We start from the raw sequence: 26,047 nt of genomic DNA on the forward strand, positions 1-26,047 counted from the left end.
AGGAGGAGGTAAGATTATCTACTGGGTGTGAAGAGGGAGGTGGAGATGGGTTGCGAGGTGCGAATCAGTTTTCTACTGGACCTTGGAGAACTGGAGAGAAACTTCTGGAACAATGGGAAAGGATAACTGAGGGCACTGAATAAGCAGTGGAGACAAGATCTAGGACTGGGTCATTCTGTAATTAGTTACACTGATGGAAGGTTGAGATTTGGCAGATGACTGAGATAGAAGGACAAGAGCCTGAAGTGACGAGGCTTGGCATTCAAAGCAGAGCAGGAAGGCAGTGACGCTGGAAGTGGGGAGTTCTAGGATGGGAGGGCAGGAGGTTGAGGAGATCGATAAGAGCAGAAAGAGAGAAAGTAATGGGGCTGAGGAAGAGGAAGACCCTACCCCTATGAAGCCCAGGTTATAGTTAGTGCAACTGAGTGAGACAGCTGGAAGTACTGGAAATTGTGTTCTGAGAGAGACACATGAATGTATTATCTCAGAGGTGGAGGAGGTACGGAGGTTGGGTAGAGTGTGCAACAAATAAGGGTAGAGTGGGTGGCTGAGCGGAATGGAAGCGACGGTCCCCGGAGCAGAGAAGACCAAGGAAGGGACACACTTGGGTGTTAAGTAGTGGGTCACCTATGTGGATGTTAAAGTCATTTGGGATGGGAGCAGGACCAGATGAAAAAGGTGACCATGATGCAATTGCTAAGGACTCCAAAGAGGAGTGGTGTATAATGGCAACAGGAGGAGTAGGGTGTAATTTAAAACAAAACAAAACAAAACAAAAAAACCCCAGCTTTATGGGCATATAATCCACATGCCACACAATTCACCCCCTGATAGTGTACAATTCAGTGGGTTTTAGTTTATTGACAGAGCTGTGCAATTGTTACCAATATCAATTTCAGAACATTTTCATTACTCCAAAAGGAAACCCCATACCTCTTAGCCATTACCCCTGAATTTCTCCACGCCCCCCTTCCCCGCCAGCTTCTGGCAGCCACTAATGTGCTTTCTGTCTATGGATTTGCCTATTCTGGCCATTTCATTTAAATGGAAGCATACAGTATAAAGCCCTTTGTGGCTGGCTTCCTTCAGTTAGCATAGTGTTTCCAAGGTTCATCCATGAGATTTCATTTCAAAGCCTGCTTTTAATGGGGGGACAGAACCTCAAAAGAACTTAGGGGAGGATGTAAGGCAAACACTCCCTTTGGACACCAAGTCAGCTCTGGTCGTTAACATTAAGCATTGAAATTGTTATAAGTACCTCTTTCTCTTGGGAGTATGTAAAATAAGTTAGTATTAAATACTAATACTTTCTTTTTCCCTCCCCACCCCCAGCAGTAAATATAACAGAAAGCGTTGCTTAATTACAAAGATGGAGTCAGTCATTGTTGCTTCATGTTAACTACTGGCTTAAGAAACACATTCATCTTGTAGAGGAGATAATGAGCAAAACTGGCAATGGCCTAATAAGCTGTAAATTAAGCATGCATAATGTTGAGCAAAACAAAAGAATCAGCAAAAAATTTTTTCTACTTATTGATCATTAGTGTTAACGAGAACAGCAGCAAGTGGCTTTGTTCCTGTTCGCTTAGAAAGTATAAAAACAAGGTAAGCAAATAATTAGGAAGGTTAATGTGAGGATTCAGTTTTCATCCTGAGAATGGAATACTTTACTTCCTAGCCTTTTGACCTTGGAAGCCCTCGACGGCTTCAGGTTTTGTGGTCTTTGGCTAATTTTCAATCACATCAGTAATATAAACTGTGCAAATGGGATCAGGGCCTACTAACAGCAATAAAAGCGAATAAATACATCTCCCTCCAGGAAATGTCAGTTACAAATAAGCATATGGGGCTGTTGTCTGTATGAAGGTACTGGAGCCCCTTATTAATAAGAGTGGAGGAAGTAATCCGAGAGACTAAATGTGCTGGCGTGAGGGGCTGAGACTCTTGGAGGAGCTCAGATTGGAAGAGACACATTGAAAACCTGGGAGGAAGGAGATAGCAATCAAAGACTCAGACCACAAGAACAGCACAGACCTGTAACACTAATGCAGGAAAGACTAACTCGAGAGAACTGAGACTTACTGAAGGGTATTTGAAATTGAAGGTTGGATGCTACAGTAGAATCTCTCGTTTGCCCAGTATCCCTCCCTCCTTCTAAGCACAGCACCCCCATTCTTTAGGGAAACTTCTCTCCCCTTCCCACCACCACTCCCCCTCCAAGGATGCAAAGAATAAAAAGAATGCAAGTCTTCAGGTTTGTGCAAAACATAACTGAAACTATGAAAACAGTTTTCAAAACAGGTCCTTAAGATACCATCTGCAGCCTATGGGAAATAAAAGTGCTTCCTGAAGACAGGAAAAGGGCAAATGTCTTGGTTTTCAGAAAGAGGGAGAAGGTAGGTGATGGCAGTGTGAACAGGGATTTCAAAATTAGTTCTGCATTAAGAATATCATATGGGTGGTGTGTGAATTTGCACAGAGGGAAGAGGTGAGCCTTAAAGAAAACAGCATGAATTTACTAAGAAAAGGCAGCCTGACAGGCAGGCTTTGGTTTCTTTTGTGATATGTTTATTAGATGAGTAGATCAAAGGAAATCTGTGGACATAGAGTTTCTGTATTTCTGCAAGGCATTTTTCAAAGACTTTCATGGCATCCTTGCGGAAAAGATGGAGAAACTGGATGGATGATGAGATAATTTAGCAGCATAACCACTCTGCCCTAAGAATGCTGATCTGTTTTTGTCAAATCTGGCAAATTTTGTTGAATGCCTGTATTAAACAGGGATGTTTTCCTAGCATGGTCCTTTTTAAGTAACCTGAATATGGGCTGAATGGACGTGGTTATCAACGTCTGAATAACAAGAAGCTGGGAGGGAGTGTGAATAAATCAGATGACAAAGCAGGTTGCAAACTGGCATTGGCTCAGGGACGATGTATCAGCTAGTATCTTTTGGAATAAGGCAGGATAAATTCATAAATAAATGCATAAGTGGCCATCTCTATTAAAATGAAATTTAAATATGACAAGTTTGAGTGTTTTATCGTTGGAACCAAAGTTAAGGATATGGGGAGAGTTTGGTAAATAGCAGCACGTGGGAAAAAAAGACTTGGGGATTTTAGTGGCCTGAAGCCAGGAAGAGCCCAGAGTGTGATGAGGCTACAAAATAAAAGAAAAAAATACCCAATGGAATCTTGGGCTGTTTAAATAGAAATATAGTATTCTGACTGTTCCGTGCTTTTGATAATCAATCTTACCATCCTTTGATTTATTATGTTCAATTCAGGGAAACATATTTCATGAGAGATGTAGACCAACTTCAACTCCTTCACAGGAGTCATACCATAGAGTGCCATAAATCATGACATAGGAGCAAATGCTGAAATGAGTAAGGATGGTTAGCTCAAGGAATAAAATATTTAGGGGCAAAAGGATGGCTCCCTTATAGCATAGAAAGAGATGGAATATAAGGCAAAATTATGTTTAGTTCCAAGAAGAAAGCAAGGATCAATGGATGAAAGTTACAGGCTGGTAGATTCTAGATAACATATAAATAAGTACGACTAATAATTAGCAGTCTAGAGTTGAGGTAGGTGAGCTCCCGGTTGTTGGAGATGTTCACACGAATGACATGGTAGAGGGGACTCCTCTGCTACGTGAAGGGCTGGATGCTCGGAACCTTAAGGCTCCTTTCAATTTGGGTATCCTGAAGAGACCAGGGCAGGTCTGACATTGTTGGGGGATGTGTGTGTGTGTGTGTGTGTGTGTGTGTGTGTGTGCGCGCGCGCGCGCGCGCGCGCGTGCGCACTCTCTGCCCTAAGCAGAAATGAAATGTTTCATGAGTTATATGCCAAAGTCTAGAATAGTCATGCACAAATGAAATAGGAGGCCAGTGTCTAGAATTTCTTTGGGTTCTCTTTCATAATGCCGAATGCACAAGCACTCAGCCGAGGGGCTCTTTTCTTGAAGTTGCTTTGTGTTTCTCTTAAAGATGCTTTCTTATTTTATACTCCATTATATTCCTGATTTAACCTTGAATTGAGGTGATTTCTTTTCTCTTAAATGAAAGTCTTTCCTTCACCTGTTTTCTTTCTGCTTGTGGGTATCTCTTAATCTGAGTGGAGAATCATGCATTTTCACAACTACTGAAGAAACTGCATTTCCTTACTGTGGTTTCCATCATTGCAAATTCATATTTAGTACAAATACTTTTCTTTTTATTTATTTTTTATTTTTTTAACCTTGACTTATTTTTGAGAGAGAGAGGGAAAGAGATGGAGCATGAGCAGGGGAGGAGCAGAGAGAGAAGGAGACACAGAATCTGAAGCAGGTTCCAGGCTCTGAGCTGTCAGCACAGAGCCTGATGCGGGGCTCCATCTCACAGACCACGAGATCATGACCTGAGCTGAAGTCGGACACGCAACCAACTGAGCCACCCAGACGCCCCAGTACAAACACTTCTCTTTTAAAAAAATTTTTTTTTTCTTAATGTTTATTTATTTTTGAGAGAGAGACAGAGTGTGAGTGGGGGAGGAGCAGAGAGAGAGGCAGACAGAATCTGAAACAGGCTCCAGTCACTGAGCTGTCAGCGCAGAGCCCGACGTGGGGCTCGAACTCATGAACTGTGAGATCATGACCTGAGCCGAAGTCAGACGCTTACTGACTGAGCCACCCAGATGCCCCAGTACAAATACATTTCTAATTCTCATGTTATGGTTTCTCCAACAGCGCTTCGTTGTGGAAGGTACTCGGTGTTGGCCACAAAAGCCTGAAAGCTTTTCAGGGAACCATACAAAACACTATGCCCTTCAAGTCAGACAGACTCAAGCTTTAAATGTTGGTTTTTCTCTGTGCCCTAATCAGCTTGCTTAATCTTTCAGAACCTCAGTTTCCTCATCTGTTAAATGAGGTTAAAAATATATGTTTCAGAGGGGCACCTGGCTGTCTCAGTCAGTACAGCATGTGACTTTTCATCTTGGGGCTGTGAGTTCGAGCCCCACATTGGGCGTAAAGATTACTTAAAAACGTATCTTAAAAATATATGTTTCAGACAGTTGTTTTGACGGTGCAATAAAATAAAGGATGCTGAGCACCTATCACAATGCTTTGTACATAGTAGGTATAAGGCGGCATGTGAATACTATGAATTCTTCACACAGCAACTTTCCAGGAATTCTCAGTTCTCCTTTTTAAAAAAATTATTTATTTATATTAGAGGGACAGAGAGCATGTAAGTGGGGGAAAGAGGTAGATGCCAGGGGAGAGAGAGGGAGAAAGGGAGAGAGAGAGAGAGAGAGAGAGAGAGAGAGAGAATATCCCAAGCAGACTCCATGCTCAACACAGAGCCCAACATGGGGCTCGATCCCACAACCCTGGGATCGTGACCTGAGCTGAAAACAAGAGTCGGACACTTAACCGACCAAGCCACCAGCTGCCCCTCAGCTCTCCTTAAAGTAATAAGTCAAACTAGTTTCTTTATTTTTATTTTTATTTTTTTTAACATTTATTTATTATTGAGAGACAGAGAGACACAGAGCGTGAGCAGGGGAGGGGTAGAGAGGGGGAGACACAATCTGAATCAGGCTCCAGGCTCTGAGCTGTCAGCATAGAGCCCGACGTGGGGCTCAAACTCACAAAGTGCAAGATCATGACCTGAGCCGAAGTCAGTTGCTCAACCGAGCCACCCAGGCGCCCCCAAACTAGTTTCTTAACACTGTAATATTTAGTGCCAGTTGACACTTCTTTCCCTAATCTAATCATTCAGCTGCAGCTAAAATTTTTTACAGGTTTATTGAAAAAAAAAGTTGGTGTGACGGTAACCAAGTACAAGGCATGTGTTTATCATTAGCCTCGGCTTTTTCTACCACCAGCTCTGTGTCTAGGTCTGAAGCTATAGTTCTCCCAGAATGTCTTGCCTGGAGAATAGCAACGACAGGCCTCTTGCCCTAACCAAGCCCAGGGCACTGATTGTTTCCTTCCTGTACTTTGCAGAAATTGGCCTCCTCTGTTGGATTTGAAGTCATGAGTCTGGATCACAGTAAGTGGCACACTCTGCTTAATGAATCATTAGTAGAACAGAGAAAAGAACAGACTCAATTACATGCTGGGCTGGTTAACCAGCCTTTCCCTGAACACTGCCCTGCTCCAACCTACACCGAAACAGGGAAGCTTTTGTATAGCAATGAGTCCCTTACCAGTGGTTCTGTCTGTTGAACCTAGGACCCATATTCTACATTCTTGATTGATTTTAATCTGACTTGGCAGCTGTCTTAAGTACTGCAGCCATCTGCAAGCAGGAATAATGAGGGCTTTGTACAAACAGCATAGCTGCTGGGCTCCCTGCCTCGTTTCCCTCTTTCTGTCTTCTTGACCACATGCTCCATGCTTGCTCGCTTGCAGGTGTCAAACTCTGTGTAGTGGCCCTTCAGGGCCAGACTCCTGGGGCTTGCTCAGGAGTTGATGAGCCCAAGAAGTGAGGGGAAAGAGAGTGGCGGACAGATAAATGATAAACACGTGATCAGATGATGATAAGTGCTACCCTTCTCTCCTTTGCAGCTGGGGCTCTAGCCTCAGAATATTAAAGTTCCTTGAACGACCTATATTCTCTTCCACCTCAGTGACTGAACACCTGTGGAAACCTTCCTCAGCATTCAGAAAACCTCAGCCCTTTTCACTTCTTCACTGAGACCTCCCTGACATTCCCTAGATCGTGACCTATTGTTGTCTGGCCACTGCTATTATTCCAGACATTCCCTACCAGCAGGGACATTGTTTTTCCATTTTCTGTGTCTCAGAGACTTGACACGGTACCTGGCATATAAAGATTGGTCAATAACTCTTGGTTGACTGACTGAATGGGTCAGGGGAAAGTTGAAGGCCAACCTGAATTTATTACATAAATAATGCAGAGCTCCTGTGATATCTCAGGGGAGCTAGACAATCCAAAAATAAACACATAACTCTGTCATGTAGTGAGAAGTGCCAAGAGGTGAGGAGAAGGGAGTGACAGCAGGAGACACACAATAAGCAGATAAACAAATAGGTCAGGAGGTGAGAAACAGCACCAGAAACATGCCAGAGAGGGGCAGCGGGTGTTGCTATTTCTTTTTTTTGTTAATTAAAAAAAATTTTTTTTTATTTTAGAGAGAAAGAGTATGAGCAGGGGAGAGAGGCAGAAGGAGAGAGAGAATCCCAAGCAGGCTCCATTCTCAGTGCAGAGCCTGACACGGGTCTCAGTCCCATGACCCAGGAATCATGACCCGAGCCGAAATCAAGAGTCGGGCACTTAACCAACTGAGCCATTCAGGCATCCCAGAGGTTGCTATTTCTGATAGAGTGGCCAGGGAAGGCCTGTCTGGCAATGTGATATTTGAGCATAGATCTGAAGAAAGTGAGGGAATGAACCCGTAGAATCTGGGGGATAAGCTTTCCGGGGAAAGAGAGAACAGAGAGTGAAATCCTAAAGATTGGTGGGAGGAAGCTGGCATGGCTGGAGTAGTGAGTGAAGAGGAGAGTGACGAGAGGTGAGATTTAAGAAGAAGAAGAAGAAGAAGAAGGGGGAGGAGAAGGAGGAGGACGAGGAAGAAGAGGAGGAAAAAAAAATCAACAAAAATGCAGCATTGATTGGCCATAAGTTCTGGGGTTTGAGCCCAGGTAAATATGATGAACCATCAGCAAAAACTTACAAATGAGACCCTGGATTCCTACTGTTGGAAGGGAGAGAAGCTAGAGGGATGGAAGGGTATGGGGAAAGGGGGGAGTTCCTAATTTTGAAAAATGAGGCAATACCAAAAATTACAGTCTAGTGTACTTGATGTAACTCCCAGGTAATTGATTACAATATTCAAAGAACGATTTAGCACCCACACAGGAAATTGCTGAGCTGTAGGAGCTAGGATGGTGGGGTCACAAAGAACGTAACATCAGTCATTAGATTTCCTTTTACTTGTACTTTTGCTAATGATGTGAGACTGGTTGGTCAAAGTAATGTGGTGTAAATAGTGTACAGAGAGTTCTGCAAGGTGTTTGGCAAGGTCTCAGTATCGGTCGAGATGGACAGATAGGCCTTATTAGGTGGCTTTGTTCTTTTTTATTTCTTTTGTAAATTGTGGTAAATTACACATGATATGAAATTTACCATTTTAATCATCTTCAAGTATGCAATTCAGTGGTATTAAGTACATTTTCAATGTTGTGCAAGAGTTACCACTAGTTGGTTGTAGAACTTTTTCATCACCTCAAAAGGAAACCCCATACCCATTAAGCAATCACTCCCTATTCTCCCCTCCCCCAGGCCCTGGAAATTACTACTCTGCTTTTTATTTTTATTTTTTAATTTTTATTTAAAGAAATGTTTAATGTTTATTTATTTTTGAGAGAGAGACACACAGAGTGCGAGTGGGGGAGGGACAGAGAGGGAGACACGGAATCTGAAACAGGCTCTGGGCTCTGAGCTGTCAACACAGAGCCCGATGCGGGGCTCTTGTGCTGTGAGACCATGACCTGAGCTGAAGTCGGCCACTTAACTGAGCCACTCAGGCGCTCCCACTAGTCTGCTTTTTTTTTTTTTTCAACGTTTATTTATTTTTGGGACAGAGAGAGACAGAGCATGAACGGGCGAGGGGCAGAGAGAGAGGGAGACACAGAATCGGAAACAGGCTCCAGGCTCTGAGCCATCAGCCCAGAGCCCGACGCGGGGCTCGAACTCACGGACCGCGAGATCGTGACCTGGCTGAAGTCGGACGCTTAACCGACTGCGCCACCCAGGCGCCCCTAGTCTGCTTTTTTAAAAAAAAGTTTTTATTTTTTATTTTTGAGAGAGAGAGTGAGTGAGGGAGGGAGAGGAGCAGGGGGAGAGAGAGAGAGAATCTCAAGCAGGCTTCACACTCCGTGTGGAGCCCAGCACAGGGCTCAATCTCATTACCCTGGGATCATGACCTGAGCCGAAATCAAGAGTCGAATGCTCAACTGACTGAGCCACCCAGACACCCCTATTTTTTTTTTTTTGAGAGAAAGAGCACAGGAGTAGGATAGGGGCAGAGGGAGAGGGGGAGAGAGAATCTTAAACAGGCTCAGCGTGGAGCCCAGTGCAGGTCTCTGCCTCATGACCATGAGATCATGAGCTGAACCAAAATCAAGAGTCAGATGCTTAACCAACTGAGCCACTCAGGTGCCCCTGACCATCTTTTTTTAATCATTTTGGGTATGCCTAGGGGTGGAATTGCTGGCCTACATGGTAACTTTATGTTTAACCTTTTGAGGAACTGCCCAACTGTTTCCCATAGCAGCCGTACCACTTTACAGTCCCATCAGCAATATATGAGGATTCCAATTTCTTCACATCTTCACTAACATTTGTTATTTTCTGGTTTTTGGTTTTTGTTTTCAATAGCCAGCCTAGTGGATGTGAAATGGTATCTCATTGTGGTTTTGATTTCTATCTCCCTAATGATTAATGATGAGTATCTTTCATGTACCTATTGGCCATTTCTACATCTTCCTTGTAGAAAGGTCTATTTAAGTTCTTTGTACATTTTTAAAAATTGTTTTGATGATTTATTTTGTATTAGCATAACACTTTATTTGCTGAACGAATATCCGTTGAGTAATCTTACATGTCTGCCAGTTTTGGGTGATAAATAGAAAATGAAGGAATGAAAAACAATGAAGGTATGACATCTAGAAAGGGATGCCCAGGTATAATTATAGACACTGTAAATCCTGTACGGTTATGATTGTGCACCTGTTGGTGTTTTACATATATAAGTTACTTGGTGTAGAAAATAACGCAGAGGCTGGATTATCAAGAAGTTACATGAGTAGTGAAGGTTAGTCAAGGATAATTGGTTGAAATAAAAATGATGATAATGGTGATGATTTTGACTAGTGAAATAATATTGATGGTGTGAAGTCTGTTTTTTTCAGATATACAGAATATGTTTTCTCTATGCCATTAAGGTAGAATACACTTACCACTTACGTTATCGTACAGATTCCTTGGTGTGCAAGCTGGCATCAGTCTGTGTGCCAAGACTTTTCTCCTCCATCTTCACACTCCTTCTAGATCACAGGCCTAAGCCACTGACCGGATTACCTGTCATTTGGCCCTCCTCCACATAGTGATGCTCTTCACAGTAATGGATTTTTCTGTCACTAAATTTTCAAAATTATAAAATATAAGGCATTTCTCTATATGAACAGGGTAATTAGGGACCTCTGGATCTGCACCACCTGCCTCCTGAGCATGTTCTAGGCCATTACCATCAGCCCTCCTGGTTGGCAAGATTTAAACATAAATTCAAAGATTACATTACCCATATGTTCTTCCTTTTATGGTTCTTTATTTTGTCTTGTAGCGGTAACATGATCTTCTCCACCATGACTTCATGCAGTCTTTCCCAGGCCGATCTACTGACTGTCAGTGAACACTGCTCACTTTCCCCTATGATCTCCATCATCAGAGAACTCTTTTTCCCTTTGACACTATCTAGGGACATTTTCTTTGTAGAAGCCATGTGTCTCTCCAGTGCATACATGGTGATTCTTTTGTTCAGGCATCAGAAGGGAACTTAGCACCTTCATAGCATCAGCCTCTCCCCCAGAGAAAAGGGCCACCAAGAACATCTTGCTGCTGGTGAATATACTGGGTGGACTTTGTAATTTCATCCTCCTCAACCCTTTTCTGGGTGTATGGCCCAGTAATCCTGGGTTTCCAGAGGCTGCTAGTCAGTACCTATGCTACTGTCAGTCCTTTGGTGCAAATGAGTTCTGCTAAGAGGATAATCAGTGTTCCACAAAATATGCAGTGGAAGTATCTTATTATTATTATTATTTTACAATTTAGCAATAGGAATATTTTTCTGAAAAACAGATTCTTCTGCCTATAAATTAAACTATTCAAGTTGCACAGAATTTCTTATCTTTTTAATTTATGGACTTAAAAATTTATTGTCTCAAGGCACCTGGGTGGCTCAGTCAGTTGAGTGTCCAACATCAGCTCAGGTCATGATCTCACGGTCTGTGAATACAAGCCCCCCCATCAGGCTCTGTGCTGACAGCCCAGAGCCTGGAATCTGCTTCGGATTCTGTGTCTTCCTCCCTCTCTGCCCCTGCCTGCTCATGCTCTGTCTGTCTGTCTCTCTCTCTCAAAAATAAACATTAAAAAATTAAAAAAAAATTATTGTCTCAGGGCGCCTGGGAGGCTCAGTTGGTTGAGTGTCTGACTCTTGAGTGTCTGACTCAGGTCGTGATCCCAGGGTTGTGGGATTGAGCCCCACATCATGCTCTGTGCTGGGTGTGGAGCCTGCTTAAGATTTTTTTTTTCTCTCTCTCTCAAATAAAAACCACTATTATCTCTAAATACTTTTGAATTTGATGCTGCCATGGATTATGGAGCTCCTTTAGTTTGATGTCCATGATGATTTGATATTTCCATATCAAATCACTTACTGTTATTTTCCTTTTATCTTCATATGTAAAAACTTCTATTTCTCCTAGAAGTGTACTCTTAAGAAGCTGCTATTGGGAATCACATCACTCAGTTAATTTATTTTTGAAAACATTTTAACTTAACTCTTATTCGTTATAGATATTTTCACTAAGTTTCAAATTCTAGCTTGAATACTTTTGCTTGGCACCCAATATTTGTTTTTCTGCCTTCCACCTCTGTAGAAGCTGTAGAGGTTTTTACTCTCACTTTTGTAGGTTTTCTCTCTTTCCTTCTCATTGCTTTTAAGTGTTTTCATTATTGTTAATGTTATGCAGTTTGTTATTTCTTTTAAGTAATTTTTGTTTTCTCTCTTTTTGACAAACTGTACTTCTGAATTCAAACTGTACTGTCTGGCTTTCAATTTTAGAAGCTTATAAATCACTGTTTTTGATTATCGCTTTGAAATTCTCTTTATATCCTTTGCACATTTTTAAATAGTGTTGTTTGTCTTTTTGTTTTTAAGTTGTAGGAGTTTTTTTTTATATATTCTAAATATTAGACCGTGATCAGATATATGATTTGAAAATAGTTTCTCCCATTCTGTATGTAGCTTGTTTTTTCACTTTCTTGGTAGTATCTTTTAATTCTCAAAAAGTTTTTAATTGTGATGAAGTCTAACATATCTATTTTTTTCTTTGCTTGTGGTTTTGGTGTCATGTCAAAGAATCCATTGCTAAATCCAAAGTCATAATTTCTCTCTAGATTTTCTGCTAAGAGTTTTACAGATTTAGAGACCCCCTGCCCCTCCACTGTTACTCCAATATTTATGGAGGAGCTGGAAGGGTCAGGCAGCACCCTGTCAAGTAACAGTGGGAACTGGGAAGCCTTGGGAGGTCTGTCAAAGGAAGGGCCTCCTGGTGAGAGGAATATCCTCATGTCAAAGCCCACCAGGAGAGTTTGCTTCCCAGCGCCCATTCAGCCTTTAGTCTTCAGACCTTGCAGACCTTCCTCCCAGGGCTCATTAAATACAGGCTTCCTTTCAGGGGCAGAAGTTAACTGGGCCCTCAGTGGTGTTTCTACAGTTAGCCAGAGGTTAGAGAAGCCACTGTGTTAATAGACTCCAGAAAGTAGTATAGAGCCAACCATGTAGCTCTGTGGGGCTCTCAGCGCACACATACCCAAGGCAGTATCCCAAGAGGTGACCAGGAGCTGCTTGGTGGCTTCCCCAGGCCTTGCAGGGCTTGCTTGACTTGGCCTGGTTGATGACCAGACAGAGCAGGAGGTATTAGCCTCTGCACACACTCCTCCCTCAGCTAGGTGGCCTTCCAGCACAACCTGACTGACTCTTCTGCTTCCTTTTTCCACTTTGAAGGACCCTTGAGATTACATCAGGCTCAAACAATAATCAAGGATAACCTCATTATTTTAAAGTTAGCCAGGGGCACCTGGGTGGCTCAGTCGGTGAGGCGTCTGACTTCAGCTCAGGTCACGATCTCACGGCTCGTGAGTTCAAGCCGCATGTTGGGCTCTGTGCTGACAACTCAGAGCCTGGAGCCTGCTTCTGATTCTGTGTCTCCCTCTCTCTCTTCCCCTCTCCTGCATGCACTCTGTTTCCCTCTCGCAAAAACAAATAAACATTAAAAAAAATTTAAAGTTAGTTGATTAGCAACCTTAATTCCCCTTTGCCACGTAATGTTACATATTCCCAGGTTCTAGGGATATAGGACATGAACATCTTCTGGGACCCATTACTCTGCCTTCCACCCCTTCCTTGTCATCTTTAGAGCTTGAAAGGATCTTCAGACTTCTGAGAAGAAACCAGGGGATGAAGTCATGGGCAGCTTTATCATCCCATATTTTCCTTTCATTGAACATACACTGCCCTAGGGCTTCTGCAGTCTTTGGGCATAAGCCTTGTGACCACCTGATGATTGATCATTCCAACTCAGCCGGGTGACTTGCCAACAACCCCAGGGAAGATGTATGTCTCCCTGGGTGAACCCTTCTGTGTTTCCAAACGATCATAGCATTAGGTCAGGTGGTGCCACTATTAAATCCCAAGGCAGCAACAAATACTATACATACTACATAATGCAGTGGTAAACCAGGTTTATTGAGGAAACTTAGAGGAGGACCAATGAAATACATGACAGTGTCACGCATGTGCCTTTCTCCCAACTCTTCTCTTTCGTGTAGAGAAGTGCTTGAGGGCAGGGTACAGTTGGAAGCACCAGGGTTGGCTCCAGGAGAAGGACTGTGCTCCTCTGTACTCATAGAGAAGTCGAGAGGGGCAGGAGGCGCCCGATCGGGAGCGCATCGTCAGGACTTAGGAAGACTTGAGTTCATGGTCAATGGAATGGCTCTGCCAAGGTGAGGAGCATCCTAATCTTGGAATTTGCATAAAGCAACCACCCTTGTCAGCTGAACACCTCGAAGTCCTTCCTGTGAGATAGCCTGTCACGAGGTTCCCTGACGGGAGGCACAGGCCCGTCCAGCACACCATCTGTCTCTCTCGAGATGGCAAATTGATCAGATTTTCAGACGATACCCAAGTGGATGGGGTACCAGATCCAGAATCAGGATTTTGAAAGATAGAAGCCAGCCAGAAAGATGAGTAAAACCTAATCACACATCTATTTGTGATCTTCTTCTTCTCCTTCTCCTTTCTTCTTCTTTTTTCCAAAGGCATCTAAAAACTCCAACATCATAAGTTCAGAGTAAGTGAGATGGGTCACCTGTGGAAAAAGAGATTTTCTGGGCCAGTTAACACATCAATATATGTATTAATCCAAGATTAATTTTAAGGACCTATTTTTCCTTCAAAGAGTAACAAAAGATGGAAAGAATAGATACCTGCTTAAGGAAAATAAACATGAAAATAATTACTAGTACTCTTAACAGGAACCCAGAGGCTACTCAAGTAGCCTACCAAGGAAGGCATTAAACATGCCCGAATTTATTTCCAACATCCCGCAACAAATGAATGTTAAAATTTCAACGTGTGTCCTTCTAAATTGGCAAACTCAAAGCGCACTGGTTACCAAACATTTTGCTTGATGTGGTGATATCTGTCCTCCACTCTTCAAGAGCAGCTGTCACTGTAAGACTGTTCCACTCCAGGTGCCATACATAATGCAATGGATGAATAGGGTGCGTACATGAGGGCTGGGGTGGGAGTAGAAAAAGTACAATTGAGACACCAAATCAGAAACGGTATTATTCTAGAGTCAACTTCCCCACCATAAATTTTTTAAAACCTCAAAATCCATCAAAATGCTTATATAATATTTTTCATCTTCAATATCAGGAGAGCACCAAAGAACAAGCCAATTACTTTCTAAAAAATTTATGAAAAAGTAAATCATAGAATTCCATTCAATTTTAAACTACGTATAATATTTATGAGTCCACAAATTGCAAATGAAAAAATAAGGAAAGGTAATAAAAGTGATTTGTTTCCAACTGGGAAACATGCATTAGAAAATTCGAATCTGCTCTTGCAGTCTTGTTCACCAGATTTTCTCCTGGGGGCCTGGACAGTTAGCATTAACACAGATTTTTCAGATGAAGAATGCCTCCTAAGGTTTGAATTTTCACAACTGACTAATTTTGACAGTTTTAGCTGATATCAAAGGACCTAACTCTTAGCCAGACCCGGGAAAAAAATGCATAATGTAACCTAGGAATGTCTGTGTCCCTCGTCCAGTTCCAATCACCACCATTTATAACATTCCCATGACTCTAACTGAAATCTTTTGGCTTGCACTGTTACTTCAACTTGCAAACAGCAGTAGGAGAAAGGGAACTGATAAATAAAACATCCAAGAATATTATAATTTCCAAGTGTTGACAGAAAACCCATCTGAATGCTACAGCAGGCATGATTTTAAAGTAATATTTGGTGTTTGAAAACATGAACAAGTATTCTGTGTTGTGTGATAGTATTTGAACTTAAGTTAACTGATTACTTAGAACTTTTCAGAAACATGAATTCATATATCAAAAATAGGTGTCTACCCTTGGCCAAGAGAAAACAGAAATCGTCCCAAAACCCAGGGTAAAATTGAAGTGCTATATGTGGATAAGATGACATCTTCATGAGTGACAGAAAAAAATTCAGGTCGGTAGGGGGCTACTGGATGCTTCTAAAACAACTAAACTGATTCTCAGTTCTCAGGTGGGAAGCACCAAAATTACCATCTCTCTTGATCTTAGCACTATACATTTCAAACACCTTTTTTCCTTAAAGTTACTTGCAGACTAGATGTTGGTGTTTCCTAAGTTATAGAAATAAGCACAGATGAGGGCAGTAACCCCCCAAAAGTGTTTTTGGAATGCTGATAACAAATAATCACCTCCTTTAGGCAAAAATCTGCCTCAAAGAAGATGTGAATGCATTTTAAATTTTTCAAAAAAAACCTTATTTCTATCCACAATCTAAAACCAATGGTAAAAATGAAAAGTCCCAAAGAAAAATGTTGAACAGGTGCCTGGGTGGCCCAGTCACTTGAGCATCTGACTCTTGATTTTGGTTCAGGTCACGATCTCACAGTTCGTGAGATCGAGCCCTGCGTCGGGCTCTGCGCTAACAGTGCAGGGCCTGCTTGGGATTCTCTCTCTCCCTCTCTCCCTGCCCCTCCCCTGCTCATGCATGTGTGCGTGTGCACACTCTCTCGATCTCTCTCAAAATATATAAATAAACTTTAAAAAAAAGAGAGAAAAATGTTGGAAAGAGCATTACATCTTCCTACTTCCCCAAGATAATGTCTTATTAATTTAGCAGAGGAAAATGGATAAATATATGCAATTTTTACATTTTACACTTTTACAGTCTATCCTTAAGCCTGCAGTAGTAATTGCCATTATGATCTGGAATGCTGCTTTAAAAAAAAAAAATGGTAGCAGTGTTCCAGATCATGACGGCAATTACTCGACTATAGGCCAAGCCCAGCCCACTGGTCTCCTCATCCCTATCCAGAATGTTCCGGTAGGGACTGAGGACTAAAATAGGAATTGTTTATGTATTTTAGAAAGTCTGACTATACCGAGGTGGTCAAGTAATGCAGTCACTGGCGAATTCAGCTTCACTGATTTCTAGTGTCTTTTTTCTACCCACCCACTTCCTTCCCCTCAAACTTCTTCATGTGTTTCCAAATTTCTACCTCTTCAGTTCGCTTGCCCTTTTGTTCATGGAGCCTGGACAGATGTTGCTTCCATATCTGGCCTGCCCCCTCTCTCAGTCATGCGATGGGGATCAGATCTTTTTCCTCTTTCGTTTTTATTTTTTTCCTGAGACACAATTTGCCCCTTTACACTATCAGCCTCTATAAGGAAACATCCATTTCTCACCCCAGTTTGTCATGACCACTCAGACCAAATCCTGACTCCAAAAGATAAATGAAATTGTGTGTTTTCATTAAGGTCAGAGGCCAGTAGATTAGGAGAAAAAGCTGGAAGTTCAAGGCTTCATTTGTGGATATTATAGCTTAGACATGTTAAGAAATCATCTAGATTGTCTTGAAAAGCAAATATGAAACTGAAAGAACCTTAACTTCATGGTTATGGTGGTACCCTCCTATATAAACTTAAAACGCCTAATCTTGTTTTTAAGGAAATGCTTTAAAATTCCTACAGTACGAATAATAGAAATCCAACCAGCAGGATGAAGGTCCAAATTGTAGAGAAAGAAAAAAGATTGCAATTCTACTGAAAAAGGAGCCCTACTTTCTGTGAAGAAAAGTACAAGGTGGCCAGCCCTGACTCAGCACAGATGGGGCAATAATAGCCTAAATCGAATTCTTCTGCTGCAGGATTATCCATTTCATTAGGGATTTCGATTCAGAGAGAGCTGTGCGTTTTTGCTCATTCTTATTCTCACAACAATAATATCCTTTCCTTGAGCTAGTCAATTTTATCTAAAGTTCTCTATGGCTAAGACTGCTAGAAGCTATAATACCCAGCAGAATCTTTTGTATGTTGCAAAGTAAGGGCCAAGGAATATTATTCTTTATGTTGTGACCCTAGTGATCTCCCCCTTTCTATCTCATTTTTATTTAAATTTATAGGAGGACAGAGAAAAAATGTTGAATTTCTCTGTTATCCCTAGTCTGTGACCCCTGTCAAATTGCTTTTATCTCAATAAAACTGTTTCCATAACACATATTTTTAACATCTAATTTTACATGATGAAGCATGAATGACTATTCATGATAAAACTTCAAAAAATACCCATTGATGTTGTTGCACTAATTACTTGAGCATCCCCTGTGTAAAACCATAGAATTATTTCTAATATTTGCTTGAATAGATCATTTTTCTTGTGAAGGACCCACTAACAGAGTCAAATAGAATCAGCAGGGTATGTGCCTACAGGGAAAAATGAATCTATGCCTGTCTTTATTATGATAATGGTATACTTTTCTCTCAAGAAATAAAAGCTCATTGCATCCATCCCATAACCCTCTTGTGACAGTGTTAGGAAATGTTTTCCTCCTTTAGTGATCAAAATGATAGTGTTTGTGAAAGCCCTTTGTAAGCTCTAAAGTAGTATTCATGTGTGAGTTAGTATCGTTGTTGGGTTATACTTATTTATATCTGAGGCTAAAACGAAACACTTACATGTTGTTCTCATTTGGTTCCCCCAAAGCAGACCCTGAAACTAGGATTTGGGGGCAAAGAGTAAAATGGGCAGGTGATCCCAGGAAGCATAGGTAAGGGAGTGGGGACCGTCAGGCGAGGGAGGAAGTCACCAAAAAGGGTGAGTTATGAGTCATTATACCCATGTGCAAATGAAGCTCAGGGGAACTGAGCAGCCTCTGAGCCCAAGGTATTTAGCCACAGGCTTCTGTCCCTCATTGATTAAGAGCTGCCCCCAGGGGATAATAAATCCCTGGCACTTCCTAGACTGCTGGGCACAGGCTGAGCCAGCTCCAAAGGTGCTAGAGAAAGCCCTCAGACAGAGATGCAGGGAGACATGGGTCACTGCTTGAGGCGAGGAAGTGTCAGCATGCACAGGACTGTCTTCCCCAGTAGCTGCGGGTGAACCCGGGGTGGGCCGAGGGCATATGGGGCAGAGCATTTGTGGTGTGTGCTAAGAAGTCAACCGTCACATGCAGGCTCAGAAACAAAGTCTGGGATCTGATTTGTTACCTTGGTCCCAGGCGGATCATAAACACTTTGCCTGAGTGGAGCATCCGAGGTGAGATTACTCTGGGTTTCCTTTAATACTGTGTATTGCCGCCACTATTAGCTATTTTTAGATGTTGAGATTGAAGTGCTGTCCAGCCTCTGCTATGTTTCATGAAATTTACTGATAGGGTTGGGGAGGTACATTCTAGTACAGTTTGTTCTAACCCGGGGTTTTCATTAGACTCATCCAAGGAGCTTTGCAGGAAAATGCTGATGCCTGGGCCCCACCTATTTAAAATAAGGATCTCTAAGAGGAGTGGTGCCAAAGTCGTGTGTGTGTGTGTGTGTGTGTGTGTGTGTGTGTGTGTGTGTTTTAACTCTCCAGGTGATTTTTATTGCAGCCAAAAATGAAATCACTGGGTAATAAAGAAAATAGCTTTAGAAAAACTTTGAAATCAGATGGCCTTGGGTATAGATTTCTGCCTCTTCACTAAGCAGCTGTGTGACTTTCTATGAGTAACACGAGTTTTCTGGGCTCAGTTTCCTCATTTGTAAAACAGAGACACTATACCTATCTCACATACTTGAGAGTTAAATGGATGCATGCACACACACAAAAGTCTACTCTTGTTCCAGTACGTAGTTGGCACTTAATAAATGTCAGTTTTCACCTTTCCATTACTCTCTGACTTGGCTCTAAAAAGTGGCAGTGTGTCTCTATATGTTGGAAAATGAAAATTAAGCTTTCCTGTGTAGGTGGAGAGGGTGGAAAGCTATAAGAACAAATGGAAGAGGGCAGGATAAGATTGTTGCACTGTCAGAAGTTAATGAGAGAGAATATAGCAAGAGAACAAACAACTGGTTGAAAATGGAAACAAAACCACTAATGGGCTAAAAAAAAGAGTACAATTATGCAAAGGCTTCTTTTGGAATAAACTTAGGATGGCCTGAGAGCCAGTCCCTGCCAGGGATAAGTGGATACTGTAGCGTCAGGCCTTATGAAGCATTTGTACAGAGTTGAAGTCTTAAGTGGAAATATCTTCAAGTATTTGAAAATATTTACTAAGGAGCCTTTACAATACCCTGTGTTAGGCTAAGTCCCCTCCTCTGGGTTTCTTAGGTTACTTTTAAATTACCATTTAATATTACATTCAAAGGAACTATTTCTGAATTGATTAGAAGCCTGTGAGTTTCCTTTGGGCAGGGCTATGTTCACTCATCAACAATACCTGGTTCAAAATTGAAGTGCAGCCATTATCAAACTAAACTGAGCCAAAAGAGAGACTCGGGTCAATGCGGCAGACTTGGCAATTGCCTCTCCCAACAAGTAGCAGCCTTAATCCCTTCCCCTTTTGTTTCGGGAATGCTGAGTTTGTCCAGTTAGAGAAGAGTCTAATGTCAGGAGAGACAAAACCTGCACCCATTTTGCTTCCATAAAGAATGCCAGTCTTGGCAATCATCACGGTATTATGTTGGAAGACAGAGCAAAGAGTCACGAATAATGGAGTCTGGGGCCCTTACTACTGGAGCTTGTCAGTTATGTGACCCAGTCCTGTTTCAGTTAGGTCTTCTGCAACTTGCAAGCCAAAGTTTCCAAGTGGATCTGATTATTGTTGGGAAAGGCAGGCTCACATACATTGGCTCCCCACCTGGCCACATAAGAATGGGCCTTGGACCTTGACCACTACCTTGCCAAGAGGTAAAGAGCCCGCACAGCTTATGCTGCCTTGTGTGGGAAGATCTTTTCCTGTTTCATGCTCAATGAATGTTCCTTCAGTCTCCTTAACTCCATGTATGTCAACAGGCCACAGGCACACACCTAGCTCTTGGTATTGCAGACTCCATGGGGAGGGTCAGAGTTCTTCTGTGGCACAAGAGGGGTGTGCATAGGCCAATTGCCCTGCGTTGGCTTCCTGGGGAACCTGCTGGCTATGGCGGACTAACCCCCCTATTGTCACTGGTCTTGCTCTGTCTTTTCTCCATGTAAGTCAAGCATCATTCCATCTAGTGCTGGACTGTGTTGCGTTTTCCTTAGCAATTCCAGTACCAACATGCAATGGGCAGAAGTGTTTAGGGTCCTCTGGTGGCCAGTGTGCAGGGGATTGATAGCTGGTGCATGGTGTTCTGCTCGACAGTGATATATAATCATATTTTGCACCAAAGTATAGTGAGTGCATTATCTTCAGACAAGCAGGATAATGACTAAATTTCTTAGCATTGCTAGTTGTATTAGTTGGAACTTTTCAAGACAGATGGTAAAACAAACAAAAAGGACTTTAGGTAAAAAGGGATTTATTAGAAGGACCTTGGGATGATTCATCGTACTTCTTTTCTCAGTGATGTGGTTTGTGGAAAGATGCCGATAGACAGAGTTAAAGGAGTATGTTTTCTCTGATGTCAAAAGATACAGAAACTTAGCTTCACACAACAGCCTCACAAAGCAGGAGACGATGCAGTTTGCATCCTTGATTCCTCCAAGATCCTTTTAAGGACAGCAGGCACAGAGTGACAATTTTACTAGGTGAGAGAAACCTTCACTTGCCGCTTCTTTTGGGGTCTTTTTACTCTCTTAGCCCCTTTCAATCGTACCGGAGAGCCCGGCCACCTGCTTGCCTACTTGCCAGAAAGAAACGTACACAAAACAACCCTTGTACACTCCTCATTTGCCATGAGACTGGAGACATTAAAGGTAAATTTCCCACAAGTTTCTGGTTCTGAGCCTTCAGGCCTGCTTGAGGTCCATTCCATACTTCTAGAATAGAGATCAGAACCAACAAAGTAGTCTTGGCGAAGCAAAAACCAGGACGCCCCTGGGAACTTCAGGGATAAGATGATGATGCCCCTCAAGATTCCCTCCCTCCCTTGTTGCTCCCTCTCGATGCAGGATTCAACCAGGATGTTGAAAACCTGCTTGATGGCAGCTCAAGGGCTCATATCCTTCTAGCACAGATGCCTGAAAAGAAACAGTTCTCTCCCCTGGGCTGTTTGGAAAATGCCCAGAACAATCTTGGTCATGTACCCTCTCCTGTGAATCAGGTTTCTTAGCTCAGGCAGCTATACCAGAATATCATAGACTTGGTGGCTGAAGCAACCAACATTTATTTCTCTCAGTTCTGGAGGCTAGAAAATATGAAATTAGGGTGCTGGCATGGTTGGCTTCTGGTGTGAGCCCTCCTCCTGGTTTCCAGATGACCACCTTCTTGCTGTGTGCTCACACGGCAGGGTGCAGGAGAGGGGGCAAGCTCTGTCATGTCTCTTGTGAGGGCACTAATCCCATTTGTGAGGCTCCACCTCGACATCATTATTTCCCAATGAGTCCCTAATACCCTCACATTGGGGGCTGCGATTTCAACATGTGAATTTTATGGGGACACAAAATTCAGTCTCTAACATGGGCTGTGGGGTGGTGATGGGAGCTGGGAGGAGGGTATTAGGATTAGCAGTGCCATTAAAACCACACAGTTGGAGCACGAAAGACAGTCCTCCAGAAGAAAGAATGGGTCTTTGTCAGAAGGCAGGGTAGTGGCCACATAAAATAAGTAGATCCCACCACAACAGCAATAATAAACCTTCAAAATCCAAATAACTTTCACCACTAATGCTATGACCCTGTTCAGGAAGAGCTATCATCCCTGGGAGCCTCATTTGTTTTCTTTTTTTTTTTTTTTTAATTTTTTAATGTTTATTTTTCTGAGAGAGAACGTGAGTGGGGGAGGGACGAGAGAGAGAGAGAGAAAAAGAGAGAGAGAGAGATTCTGAAGCAGGCTGCAGGCTCTGAGCCATCAGCACAGAACCTGACGTGGGGCTTGAACCCATGAACTGTGAGCAGGTCGGACGCTTAACCAACTGAGCCACCCAGGTGCCTCTGGAGCCTCATTTCTTAAAGAATGGTGCCCAACAGAGTTGTTTTTCTAATCTTGTTCAGTCATGACAAATATTGTGGTTCTCCTGTCCCTTCAAGAAAACACTCAGGAACAGAGGGTGACTGTAGGTTCCATTTCTCTAAAATGTCTAGAATAGGCAAATTCATAGAGATAGAAGGTAGATTAGTGGTTGCCAGGGACTGGGGGAAAGAGGAGTGATAGCTAAAGTGTTTGGAGTTTCTTTTTGAGGTGGTGCAAATATTCTAAAATTATGTTAATGGTCGCACAACTTTGTTGATATACTAAAAACCCTTGGATTGTACACTTTAAATGGATGAAGACAGTGGGTGGGGACAAGGTCATTACTTAACTCAGAGCTATTTCAAGTGTGGACTTCTCACCAGCAGCTGTGTCTCCTGGGAGCTCGGTAGAAATGTAAATTCTTGGGTCCTACCCCAAACTACCAAATCAGAACCCCTGGGGATCCTTAAAGTTGAGGAAGCACTAATTTAATATAATTCACCATTGCTTTTAATAACAGGAACTCCTCCCCTAACAGTGTGCAAAGTGCTACCAGCAGTGCTTCCCAAACTGCAGGTCAAACAAGGTGTAAAAGCAGCAGTAACACATTTTTTAAAAAAGGTTACTCGGGGACGCCTGGCTGGCCAAGTTGAAGGGGCATGTGCCCCTTAATCTCCAGGCTGTGAGTTTGAGCCGAATGCTTGGTGTGGAGATTACTTAAGTAAATAACCCAAAACTTTGGGACAAAGGAACTTTAATTCTGTACTTAGAAGATAACGATACCAATGTAGCATGGATTAACAACCATGGTTACTTGCAAATGAAGATAGGTTGTTTGCTGGAAGCTGCTGAAGCAGTTAAGCAGAGTGATGTGCCTTGAAGATGCAAGTATTTTCTCCATGACCTGCTGGAAAGATGCCTCCATCATTTTTCTCCACCCAAGATGCTGAAATTGGTGTGAATGGAATGAAGGCTGAGATGCAGGTGGAAATTCAGAGGTAGTTCTGTCATCTTGAAAGCCAATTACTTGCTCCAATGCCACATTTCCAGATCCAAGGTTTGAGGACAAATTTATCTCCTGTAATCATGTGAAGCAATGTAAGTGCTGCACACATATTAGAAATAAGAAGCCAGAACAAGAAAAACAATCTTAAGGCTGCTCCTGAAAATATTCAGAAATTCTCTTCTTTAAGCCGTACACAAAAGCCTGGTTAGTGAGCCTTCTTCACTGAAATTGCTCGTCAACATCCACCTAACCTTTAACTGTAGGAGGTAAATTTTGACCTTGGTCAGTTACTGTTAGGAAGGAAACTTAATAAATCGGTGGCAACATCCCCAGAAGCAGAAGTCCATGCTGGCAGGTGCTGGCCAAAAACACTGCACGCCTGCTCTGACTTCACTCGAAAGCAAACGTCCATCTGGTACAAAATTGCCAGCATGTGTGTGGTACAGTGGTTGAGAGAGCAGTCCAGCAGCTGTCTGAACTCAGAAGTTTCTGTAGCTACAGTAAGATGTCACATTTTAAATAATGACTACTGTAACTTTTAATAATAAAATTGTAATATTTTAGAATATGTATAGAAGATCATTCTAGGATAAAATACAGTTGACCCCTGAACAAAATGAGGGTTAAGGTCCCAACCCCATTTGCAATTGAAAATCCACGTATAACTTTTGACTCCCCCCAAATTTAACTACGAACAGCCTATTTTTGATAGGGAGCCTTACTGACAACATAAACAGTCAATTAACATATATTTTGTATGTTATACGTATTGTGTACTGTACTCTTACAATATTTTTTTCTTTTTTGGGGGGGCAGCTATTTCTAGACCATGTGTTTTGTCTGTGAGTTTTTTTTCAAATTGTGGCAACTCTCCAAAAATTTTCCAATATATTTACAGAAAAAAGTGCACCTATAAGTGGACCCATGCAGTTCAAAGCTGTGTTGTTCAAGGGTCAACTAACTGTATTTGGTTGTGGCTTTGGCTTATGCCATTGGGCACTTGGCTTAAAATGTGTATTTTGTGCACCCCTGGATTACAATGGACAAAACTGAAAATTAACATCAGATATCCAGATTTTTAAAACAATTTCCTGGCCTCCTCTACAACTCTGCATCAGCTTGTGTCCTTGTTCAGCTCTCCCTCTCTTCTTCCTCTTCTGTTTTGTTCCTCTCAGGAGCCAAACACAAATTCCTTCCATTTTTCTTAGGGGAGAGATTTGGCTGTCTCTCACCTGGACCTCCAAATTCAGCCAGGGCCTTTCTTCACATAGCTACGCCCTTCTAGTAAGTACAGAAACCTGGGGCAACTCCTTCCCCAGACTCTACAGAGACAAATGTATATATTAGCAAATATATGTAATATAATGTAGTTTATATATAATATACATAAGACATATGCAAACAATAGATGATATTAAGTATTAAACTACATAAAAATGTTCGAAAGTACAAATAAGGGGTGCATGGGAATTCTCCATACCATCTTCACAGCTCTCCTGCAAATCTAAATTTACTCCAAAATAAGAAAAAAAATTAATAGATGGAAGAATAATATGTTGGAAAGAAAAACAGTCCCGCCAGCAAGACCCCTGTCTGTACTAATATAGAAGAGAGAGAAAACACAGGATGCAAGTAGTCCACACAAGAAACTGTGGAAATAGGGCAAAATCTCACATACTTTATAGAGCAAAGTAGAAGGAAAAACAATGACTTCTCCTATGTCCTGAGGAGACAAAGGACTTAGCTTTCTGAAGGCCTCCTGTACCTCTTTCAGGACACCCTTTAGCTAATTCCAGAGGTACACACATTTACATATCTAGAGGCTCTTTGGTCCTTGACCTTGGAGATAACTACATTGTCAAAATTGGAGACTGGAAACATTTATCTCTATTCCAAAGGTTAGAGTAAGGATTCCAATTCATGATGTCACTATGTCTTAGGAAACACTCTAAGAAAAGGAGTGAGGGAGAGAATGGTCTCTTTGCCCTCTGTAAACAGAGAAATAGTTTTTATTTACTCTCACAATACCCAGTGTGGAAGACATGTGTGAAGGAGAACTAATATTCTGCTGGTGAGGATGTGAATTGGTAAACTCCTTTGGAAAACAATTTGGCATCATCTAGAAAAATGAAGGTGCACATACCCCATGGCCTTACTGCTATACTCTAAAGAAACTGTGGTCTAGGTGTACCAGGAGACATAAAAAAATGTCCACCACAGATTATTCAAAGTAGGAGTAAACTGGAAACAACCCAATAGTCATTGACAGGATAATGAATAAATAGTATTATATTCACATAATGGAATACTGTAGAGCAGTGATCATGACTGAACTAGAATTTCACCAATCAAGATGGCTGAATCTCACAAATATACTGATGAGTAAAGGAAGCCACAGAATATAGAATACAGAGTATAAAGACACACACACACACACACACACACACACACACACACACACACACAGCATACAGAAGCAAGCAACTCTAAACAAATATTCTTTAGGTTTAAACATATATGTTGTAAAATTACTAAGAAAAGCAAAGGAGTAAAAAAATTAACGAAATTCAAGATAGTGGTTACCACTGGAGGCAAAAGGGATGT

General features: G+C 42.0%; 1 long non-coding RNA gene across 2 annotated transcripts in view; it reads left to right on the forward strand.

Moving 5' to 3' along the window:
- The window catches only part of LOC113597751 (uncharacterized), a 68,937-nt gene that overhangs the window by 10,984 nt on the left and 31,906 nt on the right, over positions 1-26,047 (forward strand). Inside the window, exon 3 of one of the 2 annotated variants that reach the window (XR_003418535.2) lies at positions 5,989-6,034. This is a non-coding gene — a long non-coding RNA (uncharacterized LOC113597751). Of the gene's footprint in view, positions 1-5,988; positions 8,560-26,047 lie in introns of those variants that run through there. The other variant, XR_008290025.1, reaches the window with a different exon arrangement.

This window comes from Acinonyx jubatus, chromosome X (genome assembly GCF_027475565.1).
Source record: "Acinonyx jubatus isolate Ajub_Pintada_27869175 chromosome X, VMU_Ajub_asm_v1.0, whole genome shotgun sequence".
Lineage (NCBI taxonomy): Eukaryota > Metazoa > Chordata > Mammalia > Carnivora > Felidae > Acinonyx > Acinonyx jubatus.